The sequence below is a fragment of the Trichechus manatus genome, unplaced genomic scaffold (genome assembly GCF_000243295.1).
Source record: "Trichechus manatus latirostris isolate Lorelei unplaced genomic scaffold, TriManLat1.0 scaffold00059, whole genome shotgun sequence".
Classification (NCBI taxonomy): Eukaryota; Metazoa; Chordata; class Mammalia; order Sirenia; family Trichechidae; genus Trichechus; species Trichechus manatus.
In genome coordinates this window covers 7,143,119-7,155,803 of record NW_004443995.1, presented here as the reverse complement: position 1 = coordinate 7,155,803, position 12,685 = coordinate 7,143,119, and the positions used below count along the sequence as shown (strand labels likewise).

General features: G+C 40.7%; 1 protein-coding gene across 3 annotated transcripts in view; it reads left to right on the top strand.

Annotated features, from left to right (window-relative positions):
- The window catches only part of DCLK2 (doublecortin like kinase 2), a 217,033-nt gene that overhangs the window by 25,732 nt on the left and 178,616 nt on the right, over nucleotides 1–12,685 (top strand). The window lies entirely within an intron of this gene.

Sequence of the window (12,685 nt, the reverse complement as noted above, 5' to 3'; positions counted from 1 at the left end):
ATAACAGCACAATTGGAAGAGCGTAGTCAATGTCACTAAACTGTGCATGTAGAAATTTTTGAAATGGTGTATCTTTGGCTATGTGTATTTTCACCAAACAAAAAAAGAGGTTGAGAAGTTAGAGGGTTGACATGTTGTGGGGTTGTTCACCAGTGTCATAAAACAACATGTGTACTTGTGTTTCATGAGAAGCTATTTGTTCTGTAAGCCTTCACCTTAAGTACAATTGAAAAAAAAAAAAGGCATGCTGTATCTATTAGACTGCAAAGTTCTGGACTCTTGATGCTTTGATGGTCTAAACCAGAAAAAAAAAAAAAAAAGATACTAGGCAGCCTTTATATCCTGCTTCTTTTCCTAGGTGCCTTTGATGGGCTGGCAGTGAGTTAATAGTGTCCCAGACCCTGCCTGAGAGCTCTCAGAAGCCTGACCCTGAGCCTCCCAAAGTCAGTTGGTGGTAACAGCTGCACTCTGCAGATGTTTCACCTAGAAGTAATGCATATCTAAAACATGACACATGCAAGTTTATTCTAGAAACATGCATTTTCTTTATTACTTTAACAAACATGTTTTGAATGCCTGTTATATGCCAGGTACCGTGCTAGATGCTAGTAATATGAGGAAGGTACAGTCAGTTTTTTCAAAGACCTTCTAGTCTAGGAAGTGGCTTGTAACCAGAGACTGTCTTCAGAATCACTTATGAAACTAAAAAACCTTACCCACTTATTCAGTCCCTGCCGTCTGGTGATTTTAGTTCATTTGAGCTGATATGAGGCCTGGGCATCTGTACTTAGGCAGCAGAATCACCTGATTTATTTTTTATTCCCCGTTAAGAACCTCTGGAAGGAAGAATAAATGATTATGAGAGATTAGCACATTGTAGGTTCAGTGTACAATGGGAGCACCCAAGAGTGACGTAATTTTTAAATTGTGGGATATTATATATCTACAGAAAAGTTCATAATACATGCACAGCTCAGTGAGTGATTATGAAGTGAACACCTTTGAGACTACCAGCCATGTCAGGAAATAAAATATTGCCAGCATCTGAGATGCATTCTCTGTATCCTTTCCCAGTTACAACTGTTCCCTCCCCTGGAGGTAACACTAGTCTGACTCTTGTTTTTCTTTATAGCTCACCACCTACGAAGTCATTCCTAATCACTAGTTTTATTTTGTCTGTTTCTGAACTGCATATAAATAAATCCTACTGCATGTTTTCTTTTGCCATCTTTTGTTCACCATTGTTTGTAAAATTCCCCAAGCTATTGCATATAGCTCTTGTTTGATGGTTTTCATTACTGTATACATTATATGAATGTCGCACAATCTGTGTATCCATTTTCTTGTTGATGGGCATGTGGATTGATTCCCATTTTTAGCTATTGAGTAATACTTCTATGAATGTACATATGCATATATATTCTGGTGCCCGTGTGCATGGGTTTCTCCAGAGTATTTTGGATGGCGTGAATTGCTGGGTCGTAGGATGTATACATTGTCAACTTTACTGGATAATGCCAACCTGATTTTCCTAAGTGGTTGAATCAATTTCAAATTCTCCAGCAGTGTATGAGAGTTTCTGTTGTTTTATATTCTTGCCAGGGGTACTTAATCTTGATGCGTTGCTAAAAAAGAGGCAAGCAGGGAGGAGGAGGAAGGTTGTTTCAGGCATACAAAAAAGAATGAGAATAAGAGGGTGTGATGAGTTTGGAAGGTATGACACTAACTTAGGGGCTTGTGGGGAAGTGGTGGAGGATGAGACTGGAGTCTTGTGAGTGTGCCGTGTGCGGAGGAGTTTGACCTTTGTGCTAAAGACAGTGAAGCACGCAGAAGACATCAGGTCTACGTTTTGTGATAGCTATGTGAATGATGAGGGGCTGAGGCTTAACTACTTAGAGTAGGGAGCTTAACTAATCTTGTACAAGTGAGAAATAAGAAAAAGCAGGCTTGAAGGGTTTGAATTCCAAGATATTTAGACCTAACTCAACAGTTTTGCCAGTTTTTTTGAATGTGGTGTGAGGGCGAAGGAAGCAGGAGTGTTGGTTTTTGTTTAAGTGACAGTAAGGTGATGACTTCGTTCACTTGAGTTGGAGGATTCAGGAAGAGGAGAGTCTGAGGTCAGGGTATCAGCCACGGAAAGTGAAGCTAGTTTAAGCATGTAGTAATATGTAGTTTATCTATAAATAGAATGTGTCATAAGTGATTTGAACTCAAGAGAAAGGCTGGAGATGTTTTAGTCCTCAGCGTATAAGTGGTGGCTGGAGTCATGTGTGTGGATGCATCTGCCCAGAGAGAGTCTAAGGAGGATGAGGGATGCCTGGATGAGTGCGGGAAGAGGATCCTGAGAAGCAGACTGAGAAGGATCAATCAAAGAAGTAAAAGATAAACCAAAAGAAATTAGATCATAGCTGCTAAGAAAAAAAGGGTTTTGTAGGAAGAGAATATTGACTCATGTCAGATGCCCTCAGAAAAGGATCAGTGAAATTAGGCAGAAAGATGTGCATTTGGGCACTGTTATGGATTAAATTGTGTCCCCCAAAAATGTGTGTCAACTTAGCTAAGCCATGATTCCCAGTATTGTGTGATTGCCCACCATTTTGTCATCTGATGTGATTTTCCTATGTGTTGTAAATCCTGCCTTTGTGATGTTAATGAAGCAGGATTAGAAGCAGTTATGTTAATGAAGTAGGACTCAATCTACAGGATTAGGCTGTATCTTAAATTAATCTCTTTCGTGGTATGAAAGAGAGAAACCAGAGAGATGTGGGGACCTCGTGCCACAAAGAAACAAGAGCCAGGAGAATGGCGCGTCCTTTGGACCTGGGGTCCCTGCACTGAGAAGCTCCTTCACCAGGGAAGATTGATGACCAGGACCTTCCCCCAGAGCCAACAGAGAGAGAAAGCCTTCCCCTAGAGCTGGCACTCTGAATTTGGACTTTTAGCCTCCTAGACTGTGAGAGAATAAATTTCTTTTTGTTAAAGCCATCTACTTCTGGTATTTCTGTTATAGCAGCACTAGGTAACCAAGACAGAGTTTGGTACTAGGAGTGGGGTGCTCGTCTAACAGATACCTAAAATGTGGAAGCAGTTTTGAAACTGTGAATGGAGAGGCTGGAGGAGTTTTAAAGTGCCTAATAGTAAAAGCCTAGACTATTGACTTGAAGAGACTGTGGTGGAATTATGGTCATCAAAGACAATTCTGGTGAGGATTCAGAAGGAAGTGAGGAGAACTGTTACACTGGAGATGGTGCAGACTGCAATAAGCAGCAGCAGAAAAACAGCAGCAGCAGAACCAGGAGACCAGCGCGAGACAGTCCTAGAGCCAACCCACAGAGAGAGAGCTGAGTGCCTTTGCTCAGGAAGCTTCTTGGCAGAGTGGGATGCCTCCAAGCACTTACCAGTGGAGCTAGGCTTGCCAACCCATAATCCATGTAGCAAGAGAGCTGAATGCTTTCTGGCTGTCGTAGGCTGGGTTCTCTAGAGAAGCAAAACCAGTAAAACGTATAAATATATGTATATATAGAGAGATTTATATCAAGGAAACAGCTCACAAGGTTGTAGAGGCTGGAACATCCCAAGTCCGTGGATCAGGATAGAGGCTTCTCTTGATTAATGTAGCCACAGGGGCTGGCCAACCCAAGATTGACAGGTTGGAGAGCAGGGCTCTTGCTCACAGGCTGTGACGGTTGAAAAATCCCAAGATCGGCAGGCAAGATCGCAAGGCTTCTCCTGATTCACGTATCTGCAGGACTGGTGAGGCCAAGATTAGCAGGTAAGCTGCTAGCTCAAGTCCCAAGAACTGGAGGTCAGACGAATAAGAAGCAGCTGCAGGATCCAGAACAAGCCAAAAGCCTTGGCAAGGCAAGCAAGAAGGAAGTAGGCAGCAGAGGGCAGAGAGGCCCAAAGCGCTGCCCCTGCCAGTACCACTAAGTAGATTCCATCATGGGGGAGATCACACATCATATTTATCAACAGGGAAGTGATCACAACATTATACAACTGCCAAAACAGTGAGAGTCATGGCCCAGTCAAGCTGACACACAATCTTAACCACCACACTGGCCGTAAGTTTACTGGCGGAGTGGGGTGCATCTAGGCACTTATTGATGGAGCCAAAGAGCTTTGGAGCACTTGCCCAGCAGGGCAGATGGTGGTGAGACCCAGAGTGCCAAGAGGCCAAGGAAACAGGAAGCAGAAGCTGAAGAAAGACAAGGAACACAGGAAGCAGAGCTGCCTCAGTCTCCAAGGGTATGGCCACAACCTCTGGGTTCTGAAAGGGTACAGTCATCACTCAGAAGGACTAGGAAAATGGAGCTATCTAAATTCGAGAGAGCAGAGTTGCCATCCCAGTGGGCCTGGAAGGCGGAGCTGAAGCCCAGGACCGTGGGGCCTCCACTCAGAATCAGGAGAGTGTGGCCAACACCCAGAGTCTGGAGGACAGGATCATTGCCTAAATGGTCTCAGAGAACAGAAGATTATTTTCAAGCCTTGAGGGCTAATGTAATGTGTTCTGCTGACTTGCTTGGTACCTCGCCTTCTTTCCCTCCAATTTTTCCCATTTGTAATGGCAATGTCTAGCTTGTGCCTGTTCCACCACTGTACTTTGAAAGCAAATAACTTGTATTCTAGATTTCACAGATGAAGAAGAATTTTGCAGAAGACGAGATTTTGGACTTGGAGTTGATTTAAGACTTTTGCTATGATGTAGTGGGTTGAATATGTTTAACGTGTGACAAGGGCATGAGTTTTGAGGGACCAAAGGATGGAAAGTATGGCTTTGGCGATAGAAATGATGCTGGAGATCGCATGATTGAATATTGCAAGACCAACGACTTCTTCATTGTGAATACCTTTTTCCACCAACATAAACAGTGGCTGTACACTTGGACCTCACCAGATGGAATACACAGGAATCAAATTGACTACATCTGTGGAAAGAGACGATGGAAAAACTCAATATCATCAATCAGAACAAGGCTAGGGGCCGACTGCGGAACAGAACATCAATTGCTTATATGCAAGTTCAAGTTGAAACTGAAGAAAAGTAGAACAAGTCTACAAGAGCCAAAGTACGACCTTGAGTATATCCTACCTGAATTTAGAGACCATCTCAAGAATAGATTTGATGTGTTGAACACCAATGACCGAAGACCAGACGAGTTGTGGAATGACATCAAGGTCATCATACATGAAGAAAGCAAGAGGTCATTAAAAAGACAGGAAAGAAAGAAAAGACCTAAATGAATGTCAGAAGAAACTCTGAAACTTGTTCTTGAACGCCAAGTAGCTAAATCAAAAGGAAAAAATAATGAAGTAAAAAAGCTGAACAGAAGATTTCAAGGGGCAGCTTGAGAAGACAAAGTAAAATATTATAATGACATGTGCAAAGACCTGGAGATAGAAAACCAGAAGGTAAGAACACACTCTACATTTCTCAAGCTGAAAGAACCGAAGAAAAGATTCAAGCCTCGAGTTGCAATACTGAAGGATTCTACGGGGAAAATATTAAACGACTCAGGAAGCAGCAAAAGAAGATGGAAGGAATACACAGAGTCACTATACCAGAAAGAATTGATCGATGTTCAGCTGTTTCAGGAGGTAACGTATGGTTGGGAACCTATAGTACTGAAGGAAGAGGTCCAAGCTGCACTGAAGGCATTGGCAAAAAACAAGCCTCAGGGAATTGATTGGACTACCAATTGAGATGTTTCAACAAACGGATGCAGTGCTGGAAGTGCTCACTTATCTATGTCAAGAAATGTGGAAGACAGCTACCTTGCTAACTGACGGGAAGAGATCCATATTCGTGCCTATTCCCAAGAAAGGTGATCCAACGGAATGCAGAAATTATCGAACACTATCATTAATATCACATGCAAGCAAAGTTTTGCTGAAGATCATTCAAAAGTGGCTGCACCAATATATGGACAGGGAACTGTCAGAAATTCAAGCCAGATTTAGAAGAGGATGTGGAACAAGGGATATTGTTGCTGATGTCAGATGGATCCTGGCTGAAAGCAGAGAATACCAGAAAGATGTTTACCTGTGTTTTATTGACTCTGCAAAGTCATCAACTGTGTGGATCATGACAAATTATGGATAACATTGTGGAGAATGAGAATTCCGGAATACTTAATTGTGCTCATGAGGAATCTGTACATGGATCAAGAGGCAGTAATTCTAACAGAACAAGGGGACACTGCATGGTTTAAAGTCAGGAAAGATGTGTGTCAGGGTTGTATCCTTTCACCATGCCTATTCAGTCTGTGTGCTGAGCAAATCATCTGAGAAGCTGGACTGTATGAAGAATGGGGTATCAGGATTGGGGGAAGACTCATTAACAACCTGTGTTACGCAGATGACACAACCTTGCTTGCTAAAAGTAAAGAGGACTTGAAGCACTTATTGATGAGGATCAAAGACCACAGCCTTCAGTATGGATTACACCTCAACATAAAGAGAACAAAAATTCTCACAACTGGACCAGTAAGCAACATCATGATAAATGGAGAAAAGATTGAGGTTGTCAAGGATTTCATTTTACTTAGGTCTACAATCAACACCCAGGGAAGCAGCAGTCAAGAAATCAAATGACACATTGTATTGGGCAGATCTGCTGCAAAAGACCTCTTTAAAATGTTGAAAACCAAAGATGTCACCTTGAGAACTAAGGTGCGCCTGACCCAAGCCATGGTGTTTTCAGTTGCCTCATATGCATGCAAAAACTGGCCAATGAATAAGGAAGACCAAAAAACAATCGATGCCTTTGAATTGTGGTGTTGTTGAAGAATATTGCGTTTACCATGGACTGCCAAAAGAATGAACAAATCTGTCTTGGAAGAAGTACAACCAGAATGCTCCTTAGAAGCAAGGATGGTGAGACTACATCTCACGTATTTTGGACATGTTATCAGGAGGGACCAGTCCCTGGAGAAGGACATCATGCTTGGTAAAGTAGAGGGTCAGCAAAAAAAGGAAAACCCTCAACAAGATGGATTGACACAGTGGCTGCAACAATGGGCTTAAGCATAGCAACAATTGTGAAAATGGCACAGGACTGGGCAGTGTTTCATTCTGTAGTGCACAGGGTCCCTATGAGTTGGAACCAACTCAATAGCACCTAACAACAACAACAAAGGATGGAATGTTATGGGTTGAATTGTGTCCCCCAAAAATGTGTGTCAACTTGGTTAAGCCATGATTCCCAGTATTGTGTGATTGTCCACCATTTTGTCATCTGATGTGATTTTCCTATGTGTTGTAAATCGTGCCTGTATGATGTTAATGAGGCAGAATTAGAGACAGTTACATTAATAAGGCAAGACTCAATCTGCAAGATAAGGTTGTATCTTAAGTTGATCTCTTTTGAGATATAGAAGAGAGAAGTGAGCAGAGACATGGGTACCTCATACCACCAAGAAACAGGAGCCAGGAGAGTGGTGCATCCTTTGGTCCTGGGGTCCCTGCACTGAGAAGCCCCTTGACCAGGGAAGATTAATGACAAGGACCTTCCCCAGGAGCCTCAGAGAGAGAAAGCCTTCTAGAGCTGGCACCCTGAATTTGGTCTTCTAGCCTCCTAGACTGTGAAAGAATAAATTTCTCTTTGTTAAAGCCATCCACTTGTGGTATTTCTGTTATAGCAGCACTAGATAACCACGACAGGCAGTTAGGAAAGAGGTGCTTGGGGATCAAGCGAGAGACATTTCAGGCAGTAAAGTGCAGGGAACAGAAGTGATGCTGCAGGGGTGGAAGAGCAAATAATGGGGGAGGAAGCAACAAATGAGGACTGCTCTTTAGGTGGTGAATAGAAGCTTGAAGCGCATTCACTAGAGTGTGATGTGGAGTGAATATAGGGACGTTTTGGTGGTTGTGGATTGTGTGTGTGTTTAAGGTGGGAAACACTTGCATATAATCCTGTAGGCAGGGCTGTCTAGTCACACAGAGGAGAGAAGAAGAATGTCCCTGAAACTTCAGCATGATCCTCGGAAGGTTCCAAGTCCTGGTAGAGGAATTAGCCTTGCATAGAGGGAGGACACCTCTGTTACTGAGATAGTGAGAAGAATTGGCATAGATTGAAATAAATTCATGAGAATAAATCCTTTCAGAGAGCAAGAAATCAGAGTTCTGTGCTTTTAATGGCTTCTTACCTCCTAAATAGGAGGCAGTGTGTTTGGTTGGTTGGATAACGGAAGTGAATGGCCTCCTAAACAAATCCCCAGATGTAATGCATAATTGTAGACACTTCTTTTGTCAACCTGCTAAATATAAAGTAATGCAAAGATGTGTGTTTTTGAGCAAATGTGAATTATAAGAAGCCATAGCTATGCCACTGGAGGGAGTCTTAAGGGAAGTTGAAAGAGACTTTCGATTCCATAGCATGCTTGAAAATAGTTCTTTTAAGTTATATAACCACCTTACGCTTCTCTCTATTCTGTTTCTATATAAAAGCAAATCCTCTTTGTGTGTAGTATTTACATTATCACAATTTGCAAAGTAATTTTCCCGGATCTCTTTTGGTCAAAGAACTCTTAAAGTGTGTGTGTGTGTGTCAGTGTCAGTTCCCTCAGCCAAAGACCACCAGGCGGACACCTGTAGTCGAACAATGAGTTATAGTTAGTCATAGCAGTGAAAGAGAATGCGTATCGTAAAAAACCATGGGGTGTCTCAGTCAGAGGGTGTTAGAACTTAAAGGAGTTGGGCTTTGGTTGGGTAATTAGAGGGAGAATCTAAGAAAGTGGGGACTTGCTCTGTATTCAGTGCTGTCAGAAGACTAAGGCAATTCTCTGATGGGGTAGCTCATTGAATCTTATCTATAGGGAAGGCAGACTAGATGGCAGATAAAGCTATAATTGGGAAACAAGTAGCAGTCATTCGTTTATCAAGAGAAGGGATATTTGGTATTTTGTGGGTTGAACGGTAAACTTGTTTCTGTTTCACATATTATAGTCTCAGAGTGACCTGGTTTGATGCAAATTTTCTTTGAGATTATTTATGTCCAACAGAAAAGCAAAGTGGCGTGACTGAGAGTCAGACTAGCTAGTAATAACTTTGAGGCCTAGCTGTGAATGTCACATCAGCTCAGATATCAGGGACTGCATTATATTTCAAACACACACACACACACACACACACACACACATTGCTAACTGCTGTTGAGTCAGCTCCAACTCATGATAACCTTATGTATAGCAGAACAAAACATTGCTCTGTCCTGCGCCATCCACACAGTCATTGCTGTGTTTGAGTCTGTTGTTGCAGCCACCAAGTCAATGCATCTCCTTGAGGGTTTCCCTTGTTTTTGCTAACCCTCTACTTTACCAGACATGATGTCCTTTTCTAGGAGTTGGGCTTACCTGATGACATGTCCAAAGCATCCAAGACAAAGTCTCGTTATCCTCACTTCTAAGGAGCGTTCTGGCTATACTTCCTCCAAGACAGATTTGTTCGTTTTTCTAGTAGTCCACGGTATATTCTTCAACAACACCATAATTCAAATACATTCAGTTCTCCTTAGATCTTCCCTTTTCATTGTCCAACTTTCACATGCATGTGAGGTGATTGAAAATACCATAGCTTGGGTTAGGCGCACCTTAGTCCTCAAAGTCACGTCTTTGCTTTTTAGCACCTGAAAGAGGTCTTCTGCAGCAGATTTGCCCAATGCAATGTATCGTCTGATTTCTTGACTGCTGTTTCCATTGGCATTGATTGTAGATCTAAGTAAAATGAAATCCTTGACAACTTCAGTTTTTTTGCCATACACGCACATAGATATATGCATATACATGTGCACAATATGTGTGTATATATATAAAGAACATATATATAATACATATGTATATTCTAGTGTAACTAATTTTTTTAATGAGAGCTTATTCTTTCCTTGTAGTTCTGGTGAATATAGTTTTCATATAATTGTCAAGAGTTAAATTCTCTTATGTAGTATTTTATCAGTATATTAAGACTCATTGTTTTAGGGTATACTTCTTCAGCTGTATCAGTAGCATAGAATATGCTGCCACTTGTCGTATTTCAGGGGAATGAGCAGAAAAACAGAAGACTCTTTGCACTGATCCAGATGGGAAGTGAATGACAGTGTGGGTGGAGAGGAGAGGCATGTTAAGAACTATTTAGAAGATAGAATGGGCAGTACTTGATATAAGGTGTAGTAAGTAGGGGAGCCAGAAGACTGAAGGATGAGACCTAGGTTTCTAGTTGAGTAGTTCGAGTAGGAAGTGATGCTTCACCAGGATAGGGAGAAAGGGAGCAGTGGGAGGTTGTAAGGCATCTTAACCAAGAATCCCTACAGGAGCATGAACCTGCTTATACCAAAAACCAAACCAAATCCGTTGTTGTCGAGTCAGTTCTGACTCATAGCAACCCTATAGGAGGGGCTAATTGCTTCTAATCAATCTTGTAACATTCTGGGTAGTATCTAACAGAGAATAATAATTTATTGACTGACTAGCAGCAAGAGCGATTACTACACAGGGAACCAAAATCTTAAATTCTTTTGTCATCATATTCCCTCCCTGTAGGCAAATCTATGTAAGTGACAGAATTACAATCAGAAGATTGTGTGGTCTGGGTGGGGACATACAAGGGAAGCTAGCTTGAGTATCTTAATAGCTGTTTTTAGCAAGGTATGATGCATCTATCAGTACTGTAGCGATTTATGCACCCTGTCTACAGAAATACAGATGTGACCCCAGAACCATGTTCTGAAATGTTGGGTGCAAGGATGCCGAAGTGGGTTTCATATGTCAGCCCCTAGCATATGAGCTGGCACATAGTAGGTACTCAGCACATAGTGTGAGGGGGAGTCGAGGCTTAACAGAGAGTATTCTATAATCTATTATTTGTGTCTGCCGTGGGTGCAGGGAAGAGGTATGAGGCACTCTCTGGCAGGCGTTTGCCAGCCCTGGTTGAGAATTTTCACATATTTATCATAGAGCTGGTCTACAAACATTATGAAGGAGGGAGGAGTTAAAATGTGTCTCTGCCCATAACCAAACGCATTAGAAGTGAGGTTTTCTATACCTTTTCTCATTCTGACATTCTGACCCCATGTAAGGAAGCAACATGCAGATAAATTTAAAAGGCAGCTGTCCTGGTTGGTGCGTCAGCTATGCAGGGACCAGGTTGATCAAGGAAATCTGATATATTAAATTTGCTTTTGTTTTGCCTCTTTTTTGTCATTGTTTTTTTTCTTTATATTGGGAAGGACATCCTCCTAGCTTATTCTCCTTGCCCTTTAAAAACAAAAACCACTTTCTATTGCTGAGAGTCCTTTTTTCTCGCCATCTTATATTTTGGATCAGAATGTACAGTTATATTTTCATAATAGATAAAGAACTATTTGATGTGAGAGTTACTTTTAGAGTTACTTAAAATTAGAGCAAAATCATAACTATTTTTGCTCATTAATACATACATATGATACATCCTACTTTTAAAATTATATGTCATTTGCCCAAATGATCATACTGGAAAAAAGAGTTAGGATAAACCCATATAGTTGAAAAATCTTGCATTGGTGATGCTTGGGCTAGATTTCAGGTTATTGGTGTGGAAGCAATATTAAAGCTTGTGGTTGGTTCTCTAGGTATCTTGGGCAGTAGCTTAATTATACCTTTAAATAGAAGACATTGCTCTTCTTTTTAGACCTTCCCTGTGTGTCTGATCTGTTATTGATTTATTCCTGTGCCTTTGAGAGTCCCTAAAGTTCTCCATTTCTCAGGATTTCAAATAGCTAAATTTAGGTTATAGTGATAATAGTTAAATATAATATTTACATTAATAGGTTTTCCTCAGGAATTCCGTTTCACTATTTTGGTTATTTTTTTTAAAACATTCCCAACATTTAAGGCTTACCTTATAATATTATTACATTAAAAATGAGACTATTATAATGAATTTTTTTTTTAAAAAAGGCTTATTTTTGAGTTAGAAGATATCTTAGAGAAAATCTTACAGTGTAACCCTCTTATCTTATAGGTGGAAAAGTCAAGACTCAATGAATTAAATGACTTCTGAATTTCCTGAAAGAGAAATTATGCCAACATATATTTTTGAAGCTTAAAAAATAATGAAAACATTGAATTGATAAACCAATTTACAAATAGCACAGCATTTATGTTGTACTTCAGAATTAAGCAGAAGGCTCCCTGTATAATGAGTGCATCATTTTAACTACTTAATATATTTTCTCCTTTGAGTAGATATAGAAAAGGTTGTCTGTTTACTCCTTTAATTAAGAGACAAAAAATGCCTGAGGTATGTTTTTTTTTTTCTTTTTTTTAATTGTACTTCAGGTGAAGGCTTACAGAACAAATAGTTTCTCATGCAACAGAAGTACACATGTTGTTTTATAACATTGGTTAACAACCCCACAACATATCAACCCTCTAACTTCTCAACCTCTTTTTTTGTTTGGTGAAAATACACATAGCCAAAGATACACCATTTCAAAAATTTCTACATGTACAGTTCAGTGACATTGACTACGCTCTTCGAATTGTGCCGTTATTCTCACTTAAGATGAAGGCTTGCAGAACTAAATAGTTTCTAGTTTAACAGTTAACTACAAATGTTGCCCTGTGACAATGGTTAACAATCTCACAACACATCAACAATATCCTTACTCAACCTTGGGTTCCCTATCACCAGCTTCCTTGTCCCCTTCTGC